Here is a 14,985-nt window from a genome sequence, read left to right as displayed (position 1 = left end):
TACCTTCGTAATCCAAAATTTGGATCCAAGAACCCCTCAAGGATTCCAAACAAATCTTCTCTAGAAGGCCCTTTGAAACATCCATCTCTACAAGAATTCGTGCACACGTCGAATGGAAAATATCCAAAATGTCAGAGTCCACATATAAAAAAATCACCGATAGCATCCCCAATTGTTTCAAAAACAAAATCTAGCCATAGATGCAACTCTAAGTTTGATTTTTATTTTATTTATTTTATTTCTAAACACATCAAGTTCCTCAAGAGCTCCCTCTAGATTAGTCTATAACTGATCCATATCCAAAAGTTGAAGGTGTGTGCAGGTGGACCTACTCTTTAGTGAATTTGTCTCACCCTGACTATGCCCTACTATTCTATGGAGACCTACCAAAACCCCTCCCCAAACTAACCCTACCGCCTGATGCTTGCAATTGATAGGGGGCCAATGTTCCCAAGCTATTATTTTCTGTTCCTACATCTGTGCTCCCAACTAATCTACCAAGTCGTAGTCTTGTGCATGTCTGCAAGGTCGACACATTCGACCTCAATACTGAAATTTTCCTTCGTAAGAATGGAGCACAGATTATGAAAGAAGCCATTTGCCCTGTTCACAATTTGTTTCTAGAATGCCATTGTAATCGAGAGCTAAAGAAGTGTAATCATCCCACTCATTTTCTAGGTGAACCAAATGGTTCTACTAAAATTGCAAAAATCATTTTCAAAATTTGCAGAGCCTTGATTTCGCTAGATCAAGATTTATACAAATCTTGATTTCTACAATTCCACAAACCAAACAAACTCTAAAAGTATGAGAAAATTTCAACAATGCATGTTAGTGAGAAGATAATTCATCTAGAATTCTTATACTAGAGACCCATGATAGATTCATATACATTTTGTAGACCCATGTCATTATCCATTCACCTTTGTGTCTATTTTCCAAAGTGGTATAATAAATAAACATATTGACAAATGTCCTATAATCTATATATAGTTGTTCCTATTGCTCCTTCACAATTGTGAATTTGATGAACTTGTTGATCAGGACAAATTTCCTTGTTGAGCTCTCCTTATTGTAATCCTTTTTGTCTTAATAAATTTTTATCCCTCTTTTTTCAAAAAAGACCCACACCCAACACCCATATATTTGCCATATCCACCAAAATTAAACATGCCACTTTTAAGTTCAATCCGGCTGTAATAAAGTCAAGCTCTTAAAATAGTAGGATTCCTATCACAGCTTGGGAAATCTTAGTTACAAGTCTTTAACCATTTCCCGTAATTTCCTTGGAGTATTCCATTGAAACCTCTGTTTAAAAATAAATAAATTTAAATCCGTCATAATCACTTAGCTCTGTTTGGTTCGTGGAATTTAAAAAACTGAGATTTCTACAAACCTTGGTTTAGCCAAATCAAGGTTTTGCAAATTTTTATTCCGATTTTTGGGATTTTACTTGATATGTTTGTTTCACTTGAAAGATGTGTGTGAAGACACATTTTTATACGGGAAATTTTTTTAAAGTAGTCCAATCTATTGTTTTTACACTCCTTAAAAAACGTAACCAGGTTTTGATTTTCAATTCCTACTTGCTAGTAGGAAGTTGGAAAACCTGATTTTGAGGCAAAATTGGAAGTTCAGTATGCTAATTCCATTTTGCCAATTTTGAAATAAACGCCAAAATTTTCAAATCCAGATTTTGAAAAAGCCAATTCCTATCATCTTTCAGGAACCAAACGGACCCTTACTGTTTATAAATTTTTTTAAAAGGTCTAATCTAGGTGTTTAGTTTTGTCATAGCTTAACGACGACTTGATCCAAGATAACATGGGTGTCCAGTCAAAGAAATTGTTGCTGGTGAGATTGAAGGACCTCAGATCTTCGCCCCTCGTAGTTTAAAATCTGCATAAATCCATATTGAATTTAGGAAATATCTAGATAAAAGGGTAGAATAACAAGCCAATTAAGTGTTTGTCATAAATTTCGTCCTTTCACTTGCTTACCCGAAACATATAGGAATGGCAGATAGCGAATAAGAATGACAAATCCCAGACATTTGATTGCATAGAATATTTATCTTCACGAAAAGCAATGTTTATTAAATTAGCACACAAATTTCAATGCAATCGGTTCTTTGGAATTCTAAGATTAAATACCCTTCTGGCCAGGTAAGTTGATAACCGTGTTGTAGACGTCTCTTCTACGTAATATTATACCTTAAATAAAGGTTGAATATGTTGTTCACAGCCATTAGAAAGTAAGGATTGATAATCTTTTTCATAAAGATAGAACTATATAACTACTTTTTTGTGGAAATGATCCGTTGAGTTGGCTGAAGTTTATTGTTGTGCTGTATGGGAGATGATGCCGCTCAAAAATAAACTAATCTCTAATGATCAAGGCTGTGTGAAAGAGACAGATAAAGAAATTAAAATCATTTTAAAGGTGTCATAATTTTTTTTAAATGTTTATATGAACCAAGAGAATCTTATGTTTCTTTCAAAGAATGGCAGATTTCAATAGTGCGAGTAAAAGGTGAGAATGTCAAAATATTTCAAAATAAGTGTTGAAACCATTCTTATAACTAGGAAAAATTATTCTTGGTTTTGAAATGAATAAAATGTGAAGATGTTATACTGTATTTATTTTATATGTATAATTTGTAAAAATTTTGAAATAATGTCCATGAGTCTTTGATCTATTGGTAAAGTCGAATGGTTCACAAAGAACCCACATAGATCATAGATTGATTTCAATCTTGAAGCGATCCAAGATGGTTTTGCCCTTCAAACCTTGGCTCCAGAAAACCCTCATGTATTCCTCAAATTTATATCCTCTGTATAAAGCCGGATGCTCCTCATCTACCATTGATGCTGCAGGAGCAATAAAGGAATCAGACGAAGGCCCATAGAAGGTGGGAATAGATATCCTTGCACTAGTTCCACTGGTTACAGCCCTGTGCTTGGCGCTTTTGAATCTTCCATTGCTTATAACCTAATAAAAACCCCACACAAAAACAACTCAAAATTTGTCCACTTAAAACAAGTTTCAAACAGAGAGGAAGTCTGTATCCAGTGAATATCAGTTATAAACCTAAAGTTGATCAGCCAAATTGACGACAAAGGCATTGGGTATTGGTTCTACTGCACACCATTTCCCATCTTTGAGCATTTGCAGGCCACTCACATCTCCTTGCATCAAAACAGTAATACCACCTGGATCTGAATGAGGTGCTATGCCAAAGGTGAGATCTGGACTTGGGCATGCAGGATAGTAATTTATGTACAGTACCTTAGTATGCTTTCCAAATATTTCATTCAAATAATCAGAATGTTGTCCCATAGCTTCAGAAATCGCAGCCAGAAGTCTTAGAATCAGTACTCTAATCTCCTTGGCATACTCCCCTGCAACCTCTCTGTTTTATAAAAGTGAAATGAGGAAAAGAGGATTCTTGTAAGATTTAAATTTATTAATGGTAGCAGATTTTTACAGTTTTGATGATGGATCATGGAATCTGATCCTAAATTTTGATGTTGAAAATTTGCACACAATCTTGTCTAGAAAAAATAACAGTAACATTTTTTTGAAGTTTTTGATTGCTACCTGTAAAGTGGAGGCTTTTGAGGCCATGAATTGGTAAATTTGTCCTCAGTGAAAGTATTTGTCTTTGGTGACATTGAAGCTTGTGGAAACCCTGACATCCTGCTTTGGATCCCCCGAATAGAGACAAGCCCTCTCTTCCACAGGCATTTCAAAAAACTCTTTGGCAATGGCCATCATGCTTTTCATTACAGTCTCTGGCACTCCGTGGTTCATGATCTGAAGGAATGATCCTTATTGAAATAGGGCGACAATACAGAAGGAGAAAAAAATGAAACAGATTTGGATCTTTACCTGGAAGAAGCCGTCCTCCTCGCAAGCCCACCTAATCTGATTGACTATCTTTATTCTATCAGACCCATCTAAATCTTTGAGGTCTATGACTGGAAATGTGTATGAACGAGAGATCTTGAACATGTCAGGACGTTCATCCGGAGGAAAGACATACTTGTCCTGAACATGAAGGCGTTTGTGTCCATTGGACATGAGTTTATCCACACCATTGAGATTGAACCCAACATGGGCTGTGGATGTCATCTTGTTCAGGTACGTATTCAAAGATTGCTTAGCTTCAGCTGCTCTGGGCAGTTTTCGGGAGAGGTAGGGAGCTTTGATTTGTCATAGAGATGGAAATTATTGTCTGCATTCAAGAAACCACTTGCAGAGTCCATCTCCATTATCATAAAAGACGTCCATTTATGAATTGATTTTAGATAATTGGTGACGTTGTGAACACTATTTAATTTTGTGTGTCCCCACTTATGTTTGTATTGCAATTTAACTCAGATCAAACGAATCAAAAAATCAAGGACAAGTACAAATTACATTTAATTCATGCAAGTAAAGAAGTTTGCCATACCATCTACTCCACCGGGTAATGCTACCTATATTCAACCAAGTAATGTCAGACTATTATAACCACATCACAAAGCGAAATTGTTTTAAACTAGGGGAAGAGACTAGTAGCCGCAAGTAGTCAGTCTAATGACTGATATAGTATTGTTATAGATTCCTCTTGATTATCCCTTTTAAAAATCTGCAATAATGATAACACATGTACTAATAGCTAATAACACATGTACTAATAGTTGATTTTTTTTAGCTTTCTTGATTGCCGATTGGTTTATTTGTGCAAAAAGTACTATTTCTTGGTGAGGGGTGGAAATAATGTGGGCGAACACTTTGAAATGTCCCATTTTGATTACTTTGCACTCTACAACTTCTACAAAGAGATCTATAAATGCAAAAATGCCTAAACCTTAGCTTTAAGCTCTTCAGTCACCTACGAAGGTTCACCTAAAAAATTGGCAAATTTCGATGTATGGATTAGGAGTCCTAGGTGTACAAAGTTAGCCTAGGTGGCTACTGGGTTTCTTCCTCTACTTTTCAGCAACATTACTAAGTGTTATTTGCCCTACATTTATGCCTTGAAAATTTTAAATGATTGTGATATTGCTATCAGGATTTAACCGTGTAGTTTTAGAGTCAAACACATTGACCCACATTTCCTGAGTAGTGATTCACATGAATCCGTCTCTCATGAGAATAAATGAAACACTTACCACTCATTGGATCTAGGTGATGCTCACAGAGGTGAAGCACTGAGACTTCTCAAGAGATCACCCATCCCAGTTCTACTCCAGCTCGAGGGCACTTAATTGTGGGGTTTCCTCCATTGTTTAACCCACTTTGCTTGCAACCCCATTTGCAAAACCTTCACCAATTGTTGTGCCTTATGAACTATTCATTAGAAAGCCCCTTAAACTCATCAATTGATAAGTAGGAGATATATTCTACAAGAAGTCAAATTGTGATATTGCTATGAAGACTTAACCGTGTTGTTTTAGAGTCAAACACATTGACCCACATTTCACAAGTAGTGATTTACATGAATCCATCTCTCTTTAGATCTAGGTGATGCTCACAAAAGTGAAACATGGTAACTTCCCAAAAGATTATCCATCCCAATAGCATTTCAAGTCCGATGCATAAAATCCAGAGTAAACCAGAAATTGAAAACTTTATTTTGAAACTATCAAATAGAAGCTGTCCTAGAGGACTATGCTTACACCTTATTTCCAGATAAAGCATTGCTATACAAGGTAGTGTCCACAGTCCATACCAGCGTACTTATGTTCTAACAACAGTTATATACGACTTTCTTCAATCATGGACTGACTTCGATCTTGAAGCGATCCAAAATGCTTTTGCCCTTCAAAACTTGGCTCCAGAATGCCCTCATGTATTCCTCAAATAGAAGGCCCAATTACTACACATACTTGAGGGATAAAACACCTTGATCCGCTTCATTCTCCACCTTGAATTGGTGATGATCAGTGCCTACACTCTCGAAGAAGAGACATTTCAAGCAGGATTCGTTGGTTTTAAGTTTGAAAATTCATTCTGTGACAGCAGATTGTGATTTAAGCATAAGTCGGGCAACTTGCCTACCTAGAAGTCGCTAAAGCACTTCAATAGCAATCTCAACATTTTCACAGTTTTGAAGTACAATCTTGAAAATCTTTTAACAGACACGGGAATAAAAACATTTGTGGTCAAGCAAATAAAACCTGGAATCTAAAACACATTTTTACAGCTCATAACAAAGACCAAATATGTAAAAGGATATGATTTGTCTAAACTTAAAATCTAATCCATGATTCCATAGAAAATAAAATTTAGGCTTATCTTATGACAAATACCAAACATGTAGAAGGATATTATTTGTTTAAGTTATCGAATACTCACATATCATTTGCTTTTAAGCCTGAAATAGTTAGGGCAGAGACATTTTATTCCTATATAAATATTATACATTTGTGGCCCAGGATTATCAGATTGTGAAATTATCCAGAAAGATTCAATACCAATAGCCCTCAGACCATTTGACCCTGTGCTTCAGCTTTCCAATTCCAAAAAGAATATGTTTAACTTTACAAATTACAGATGTAATACGGCTCTTCCTGAAAACGAAAAACCATTCAAATTGAGCACTATATATCCAGCAAATAAAAGGAGATTAATCATCTTTATAAATACCAAGTCACACTTCTTGATCCTTGGTTAAGAATATGCTAGATCACTGTACCCAAAAAGCTATAACTTCTAAATATTGATGGTTATAATAGTGTTTATTATCAATGTGTTACAAGTATCAAACACCTTCATCTGTCTATGGACATAGTTTGAGTGGAGGTGATCGACAGCCAATAACAATTGTGTAAACCATTTCAATAGATTCTAAAGAAAAGAAGCAATATAAGTCAGAAGAATATTGGAAAGCTGTAGAAATCTCCCGTGACGTTCCTCTCAAAGAAGTCTACCTCTTCAGGATAAAATCTCGTTAGATTTCTATAGACTCTAATCATCTGAGAAAATTGGAGAAGCATAACTGTTTGCAGGATCTGCCACAACAAGCACAGCAGCATTGAACTCTCCAAATATTGCCCCTTTATATTGCTCCATCACTCGATATCATAGAAGTGAGGGAGTCTTCTGAATGGATTGATGACAATCAATATCATAAATAGGAGATAGTTTTTACAGTGAGTCAAAATTGTAATATTGCTATTAGAATTCAATTGTATAATTTTTTGGGTCAAATTCATTGACCCATGTTTCATAAATAGTGATTCAAATGAACAGTTATGCAATTCTCTGAATTTTGTGTCTTTTATGCATATCCCTCGTGAGCGGAACAGTGTGGCTGATTGTTTGGCTAAATGGGCCTTCGAGCATGGGCCAGGTTGGAACATTATTGATCATAGTATGCTTCTCCTTAATTTATCTCAGATGCTGGATCAACTTGTGGACCAGGATAAAGCTCTATAGTTCTCTTTGTTTGTTGTGTTGTTCTGCTCTCTTTGGTATTCAATAAAATTTTACCCCTCTTTTACTAAAAAAAATATTTATAAACAATCAATATATTTCCAATATAAATTGTCAGATACCAAATAACGCCACCATTGACACATGTTAGCTGGCCACATAAAAGAATAATAAAACCCTTGATAGCTGGTCACATAAAAAAAACTTCTTTTCTCCAAATTCGTACAATGTTCAAAAGTTTAAAACCTCTGTAAATATCTGACCTAGCAATCAAGGAAAAATAGGAAAAACTTATCAGACAATATATTTTGAAAAAGCAAAACTCTCCAAGTCATAGGATAGCCCTATTTCCTCTTTTGCTGCTATGATTTCCAGGATGCTGATTAATTGTGCATATGTGTTCCTCTTTACTGCCCTAGTTTCCAAGGTGCTGGTTAATTGTAAATATAGGATTGGAAATTTTGTTTTTAAAAGGTAAAAATATTAGTCTCTATTTATATAGGCAGATTATATGTTCAGATTATTTAGGAGATCTTTTAACTTTATATTAATGATACTAATTGAGAGAGAAAAAGTAGTAGTAATTAGTAAGAATGTGCAAGAGATTTTGATTTTGATTATAATAGGTAGGAAAATATGCGGATAATCTAAGATGATCTAATGATTTAATGTTATTATAATGTAGGAAAATGGGATCGAAGTAAAAATTGCAGATTAGAGATTTATTCATTCACTATCTATAATATTCATTGACTAACAATCGAAGTCTAAAATGCAAACTAGAGATTTATTCTTTCACCATCTACAACTTTCATTGACTAACAATCAATATAGATATGAAAATGAAAAGAACTTAGATTAAATGTTAATTTGACCAAAATCAGCATAAACAACAAGCTACAAAATCAGAAGTCAAAAATATTCATTTATAATATAGAGACAGTAGTATTATATAAATATAATGTTTCGACAAAATCAAAAATATAGAAACAAAGTACCTGCTGGTGCAATGATTCAAATTCCTTCACCAATGATAGATTTATACTATATCTTTCAGATATGTTTTTATGATGTCATGTGATAATATGTATTACATTGCAAGTGTTTTTGGTGGTTCACATTGTGAATTAAGGTTGGATGATTGTCTTGCTTCACCTGTTCTAAATTCTAGAGTTGATCTGAATATTTTGGGATCATGTGGTAGCACACCGTGATATAATGCAAAGTTTTGGAAATGCTTGAATTTTGTGTCAACTTGGTTTGATAATTCACGAATTTTGATTTCCTTCCACAAGCAATTGGAGATAGAGTTCTTTGGTAGATAATTTGTATACTACACATTTCATCTAATTAGATAAACTTAGTTGATATAATTATAAGTTGTGGAGGATATCTATATGTTCAAATCATTTTTTAGGGTGTATGGATGATGTAAGAAATAAGTGTGAAGATGTGCAAGTGTGGCTACATAGCGGATAGATAGTGGATGTGAAACACAATGACAAAGAAGATTATTATTGTTTTATCCTATGATTTATTTTTAAAATTTCAACATAATTTATACAGTATATTTGAAAATTTTCTATCATAAAATTTTTTCAATCTTCATATTTCAATTTCAATTCTAGCCTGTGAAAATAGATGAAACAACATATTCCCAATTTAAACAGAGGGGAAAAAACAGCTATACTAATGACAACTTACTTTCAAAATGACTGCTGATATTATTAAAAATCAATCAATATAAATTCTCCTGAATTGCTTCTAAATAAATATAATTATTAGAAAACCACTACAAATTCTACCACCAGAGTTTTTTAAAGAGCTCACTGTAAGAGATTACAAAGATTCAGAGAAAAAGACAGCAGCTGTACTAATGACAACTCACACTCAAATTGACTGCTGATATATACAAGATCAACCAAAATAACTTCTCTTAGACTGCTTATAAAGAAATATTGTTGTTGGAAAACTACTACAAGTTACGACTGTGAAACACTCAACAGATTATATATCTCTGCACCACCAGTATGTACTATGCATATAAGCATAGGGGTATAACTACCAGAGCAATTACACATGCAACTAGAATCATTAACAACATACATGTATACTAGAAGGTACAGGCTTTGGGCTCAATGAACAATTTCATTGATCAGTTTCAATCTTGAAGTGATCCAAAATGGTCTTCCTCTTCAATTCCTTGCTCCAGAATACCTCCATGCATTCTTCAAACTTGTATCCTCTGTACCGAGCCGGATGATCCTCATCCACCATTGATTCTGCAGGAGCAATGAATGTATTCATTGAAGGATTATAGAAGGTAGGAATGGTTATACGACCAGTGGTACTGTTTGTTATAGCCCGATGTGAAGTTTGCTGAAAGTGCAAACTGGAAATGAACAGAACAAGCAAAAGAAAAGAGAAACGCAAACACACAATTTATTGTGGTTCACCACAAATTGTGGCTACGTCCACACTGAAGGGAAGATCTCTATTAATGTAAATAATTGAACTTTACATCACAGCTATTGCTTCAGCTCTTTGAATACAATCTAAAATGATCAACCTCCAAAACATATTTATAAAGTCTCAAAGGAAATGAAGAGACAAACAATTTGGAGGGAACAATAATAAAATGAGCATAATAAAAAAGAGATTGTTGGGCTTCACATATGCACCCAACAAACCCCCACTTGAAGTCCAACAGCGGTAATCTTTGAGTCTCCCCTGAATTCCCCTATTGTTATTTCTTTACAACGCCAAGAGAAGTTCGACAGAACTCGAACTTCTCTCGTGGAACAACCTTGGTGATGCAGGAGCATCTTGCATCCAAAATAAAGGGGAGACGTGTTGAATGTAAAATTTAAAATTATAAAAAAAAAAAATTAAAAAAAAAATAAAAATTTAAAAAAAAAAAAAATTCTGGAGGAGAGAGAAAAGTGACGAAAATTAGAAGAGAAATGATAAAAAATAAAAAAAGGGAAAAAGGAGAAAAAAAGAAAAAGAAAAGAGGAATGTCTAGTTTCAAGGTGCGTAGGTGGCATAAAATAGAAAAATAAGAAAAATAGTTGTCATTCCATTAATCGAGGTGTGTAGGTGGAAATTCTAGAAGGTTTTGGATAAATGATGTATTTAATATTTGTTGGGTGCTTAGTTGTATTTGGGTGGGAATTTAATATTTATTTAAAGGTAGTTGTATTTACCTTTTATCCCACATTGGTTGTGTTTGTAATGTCTTGGGTTAGAAGTGCCTATTTAAGCAAGGCTTATTATCATTTGTAATCAAGTTCGGAAAATAGAAGCTCTTCAAGTGTAAGCTCTTGTAGTGAATTTTCAAGTATTAATGGATGCTTTATGAAGCATTTTTTTTTCATCTCTATCTTCATATTGTTTCATTCTTGATTGTGAGTGGGTAGAGTGGTGTGACCCTCTATCAAGTGGTATCAGAGCAGGAGTTCCTGAGTGTGTGGACAGATCGCCGAACGTGAGGCAGTTTACACCAGCATTTGCAAAGAAGGTTGATCTTGTGGCTGATTGATCTTTTAGATTGGTGGATTTGTTTTGCTTAGGGTTTGCTAAATTTTTGGAAGATGCCTCCAAGAAGATTGGACCCCAAGGAAAATGATGACCTTAGTGAAGCGATGGAAGAAAGAATCTTAGAGAAGATAAGAGCAGAGGTCAAATCAGAGATTGCATTGATGAAGAGTGACATGATTGCTGAAATTGTGAGTGCTTTGGGTGGTGTACCTAGGCATGTGGGTACTGAAGACAGATATGACGAAGTTGCTGAAGACTTTGAAGCTGCTAGTGAGGATAGAAGTGATCATGAGGAGAGACCTATTGGAATTAGGACTACTCAGTTTGCTCGACCTGGATCTCAGTTGAAGCTGAAGCATAAGATGGAGGTTTCTAATTTTTCAGGTACTTTGAATCCTGAAGACCTGATTGATTGGATTGGTGAATTAGAGGACTACTTTGAGCTTGAGGGTATTGAAGATCCATTGAGAGTAAGGTTGGCACAAACTAAGTTGAAGGGACATGTTGCTCTTTGGTGGAAGGAACTACAAAGAGATAGAGAAGAGGAAGGTGAAATGAAGATCACTAGATGGAAATTGATGGTGACTAAGTTAAAGGCAAAGTTCATTCCAGCTGATTATGAACTTGAATTGTTTAAGAGGTTGCAAAATTTGAAACAGAAGGATATGACTGTGAAGGATTACACTGAGGAGTTCTACAAGTTGACTATTCGGTCTGGGCATAGAGAATTGTCAAAGGAGAAGGTAGCACGGTATATTAATGGTTTGAGATTCAATATTCAGGATGAGGTTGGTATGCTAAATATTTCCACAGTGGAGGATGCTTATCAGTATGCTTTGAGAGCAGAGGAAAAGCTAAAGAGGAAGAATCAAGGTAGTTCTCGAGGGAAGGAGAAGCAGGATAGTTCGGTACAAGCTAAACCAAAAGTAGAAGGTGAACCAAAACCTATGGAACAAAGAAGAAGGACAGGTGGAGGTGTATTCAGAGGTAATTGTTTCAAGTGTGGTCAAGAAGGGCATAGATCTTTTGAATGTTCTATTGGTAGGACAGCTACTATTGTGAATGAGGTTGAAGTCCAGGAAAATCAGCCTGAGGAAGGAGAAAGTTTGTTGGCTCGACGAGTACTAATGGGTAAGAAGACATTGGATTCTTGTCAGAGGACTAGTTTGTTCAGAACTTGTTGTAAGTCTGGTGGGAAAGTTTGCAAGGTGATTATAGATAGTGGTAGTACTGATAACCTTGTTGCTGAGGAGATGGTTCAAAAACTTGGTTTGAAGAGATTGAGACATCCTTGTCCTTATAGGATTGGTTGGTTGCAAGGTGAGCATGCTTTGGAAGTGAGAGAGCAATGTCTTGTTGATTTTCAAATTGGGCAGTATAAGGATCAAGTATTGTGTGATATTGTGGATATGAATAGTTGTCATGTGTTACTTGGTAGACCTTGGCAATATGATTGCAGGGCTCTGCATGATTGTGTTAGGAATGTGTTTACTATTGAGAAAGGTGGTAGGAAGTTTTCCTTGATTCTTTTGCAGAATGAAGCGCTCGGTAGGAGAAACCTGAGTGTTGGCAGTCGAGTTGAGTTGGCAGATTTTGAGAAGATTGAAAATCAGCATGGGAAGCAGACCTATAGAACACCTGTGGTGGATGTAAAGGAGAAGAAGAAAAACAAGGGAAAGAGTGTGCAAGTTGAAGATTTGGAGGACATATATGTGAAGAACCAGTTTGGGATTTATGTACTGAATCTCAAAAGATGTTCTTCCAACTATTAGAACATCTTTTCGGACCTCGGGAGTCTGATGCAGGAGCATCTTGCATCCAAAATAAAGGGGAGACGTGTTGAATGTAAAATTTAAAATTTAAAAAAAAAAAATTCTGAAGGAGAGAGAAAAGTGACGAAAATTAGAGGAGAAATGATAAAAAATAAAAAAAGGGAAAAAAGAGAAAAAAAGAAAAAGAAAAGAGGAATGTCTAGTTTCAAGGTGCGTAGGTGGCATAAAATAGAAAAATAAGAAAAATAGTTGTCATTCCATTAATCGAGGTGTGTAGGTGGAAATTCTAGAAGGTTTTGGATAAATGATGTATTTAATATTTGTTGGGTGCTTAGTTGTATTTGGGTGGGAATTTAATATTTATTTAAAGGTAGTTGTATTTACCTTTTATCCCACATTGGTTGTGTTTGTAATGTCTTGGGTTAGAAGTGCCTATTTAAGCAAGGATTATTATCATTTGTAATCAAGTTCGGAAAATAGAAGCTCTTCAAGTGTAAGCTCTTGTAGTGAATTTTCAAGTATTAATGGATGCTTTATGAAGCATTTTTTTTTCATCTCTATCTTCATATTGTTTCATTCTTGATTGTGAGTGGGTAGAGTGGTGTGGCCCTCTATCACTTGGTTAATGCATCAGCTGGATTTTCCTTGGTATTAATCTTCAAGACTTGAAGTTTGCCCTCTTCAAGTTTACTTCGAATGAAATGATAGCGAACCTCAATATGCTTGGTCCTGCTATGAAACACTGCATTTTTAGCTAAGTCAATAGCACTTTTGCTATCACAATGCAAGGCTGAACCTTGTTGAGGACAATCAAAGTCACCAAACAGACGTTGCAACCAAATCAACTCTTTTGCTCCTTCAGTGAGAGCAATGTATTCAGCCTCAGTAGTGGAAAGTGAGACCACTTGTTGTAACTTTGATGCCCAACTGATCGCTGCTCCAGCAAATGTAAATACATAAACAGTAGTAGATCTTCTATTGTCTAAATTTCCAGCCATATCTAAATCCGTATAACCTCTAAGTGAAGTGTCTTTGCCACCAAAACATAGTACAAAATCAGAAGTGCCCTTAAGATATCTCAAGATCCACTTTACCGCATCCCAATGTTGTTTACCCGGATTGCTCATGAACCTGCTGACAACCCCCACTGCTTGGGCAATATCCGAACGAGTGCAAACCATTGCATACATAAGACTACCAGCTGCTGAAGAATAAGGGATGTTCTTCATGTAGCCTTGTTGTTCTTGTGTCTTGGGACACATGGCTAAAGACAATTTGAAATGATCAGCGAGAGGTGTGCTGATCAATTTGGCATCCGCCATGCCAAATCTTTCTAGTACCTTAAGAACATAGTGTTCTTGAGAAAGTTTTATTTCCTTCTTCTGCCTATCACGGATAATGTCCATGCCAAGTATCTGTTTCGCTGCCCCTAAATCTTTCATGGCAAACCTTTCTGACATTTTTGCTTTCAATTCTGAAATTAGCTTCATAGATGAACCGGTGACAAGCATGTCATCAACATAGAGAAGTAAAAGAATAAAGGAACCATCAAGAAACTTCTTGTAATAGACACATGGATCAAATTCACACCGAATGAAATCATGTTCAGTCATAAATCGATCGAACTTGAGGTACCACTGCCTCGGAGCTTGCTTAAGACCATACAAGCTCTTCCTCAATCTGCAATATAAGTTTTCTTTACGACGTTTAATAAATCCTTTGGGCTGCATCATGTAAATTTCTTCATTCAGATCACCATGGAGAAATGCAGTCTTGACATCCAACTGCTCAAGTTCAAGATCGTGAGCAGCAACTAAGCCAAGAATAGCCCGGATTGTAGACATCTTGACCACAAGAGAAAAAATCTCATTGAAGTCTATGCCCTTTTGCTGATCGAAACCTTTGACAACCAGCCTGGCTTTATACCTCTTCTGATTTTTACCTTCATCTTTCAATCAATAAATCCATCGATTTTTAAGAGCTTTTCGATTTGATGGCAAAGGAACCAAGTCCCAAGTATTGTTTTGCATCAAAGAATCCATCTCTTCCTGCATCGCTGCCTCCCATTTATGAGAATCCGATGCTTTGCGTGCTTCTTTGAAACTAGTTGGTTCTACTTGGTCTAAAAGCAAGAGTTCTGGATCTGCTTCTTCAGAGTACAAGAGTTCGTAATTAGAGAATCGGGCAGGAAGCCTTCTCTGTCTTGTGGATTTTCTCAGCCCTTGAATGTTATCATTATGCTCAAAAT

General features: G+C 35.6%; 1 protein-coding gene and 1 pseudogene across 2 annotated transcripts in view; both read right to left on the bottom strand.

The window, feature by feature from the left end:
* LOC149544964 (protein DMR6-LIKE OXYGENASE 1-like) overlaps nucleotides 1-14,985 on the bottom strand; it is a 33,890-nt gene that overhangs the window by 13,553 nt on the left and 5,352 nt on the right. The gene's annotated exons all lie outside the window — the stretch shown is intronic.
* Nucleotides 2,616-9,696, bottom strand: LOC149544965 (protein DMR6-LIKE OXYGENASE 1-like; annotated as a pseudogene). Its single transcript, XR_016355088.1, has 4 exons — nucleotides 3,892-9,696; nucleotides 3,601-3,816; nucleotides 3,091-3,412; nucleotides 2,616-2,991 (listed from the first exon to the last, which is right to left on the bottom strand). The product of XR_016355088.1 is annotated as a protein DMR6-LIKE OXYGENASE 1-like (transcript).

This window comes from Cupressus sempervirens, chromosome 8 (assembly GCF_028749045.1).
Source record: "Cupressus sempervirens isolate cs-2001-9-10 chromosome 8, ASM2874904v1, whole genome shotgun sequence".
Lineage (NCBI taxonomy): Eukaryota > Viridiplantae > Streptophyta > Pinopsida > Cupressales > Cupressaceae > Cupressus > Cupressus sempervirens.
This window is presented reverse-complemented; position numbering and strand designations above follow the sequence as displayed.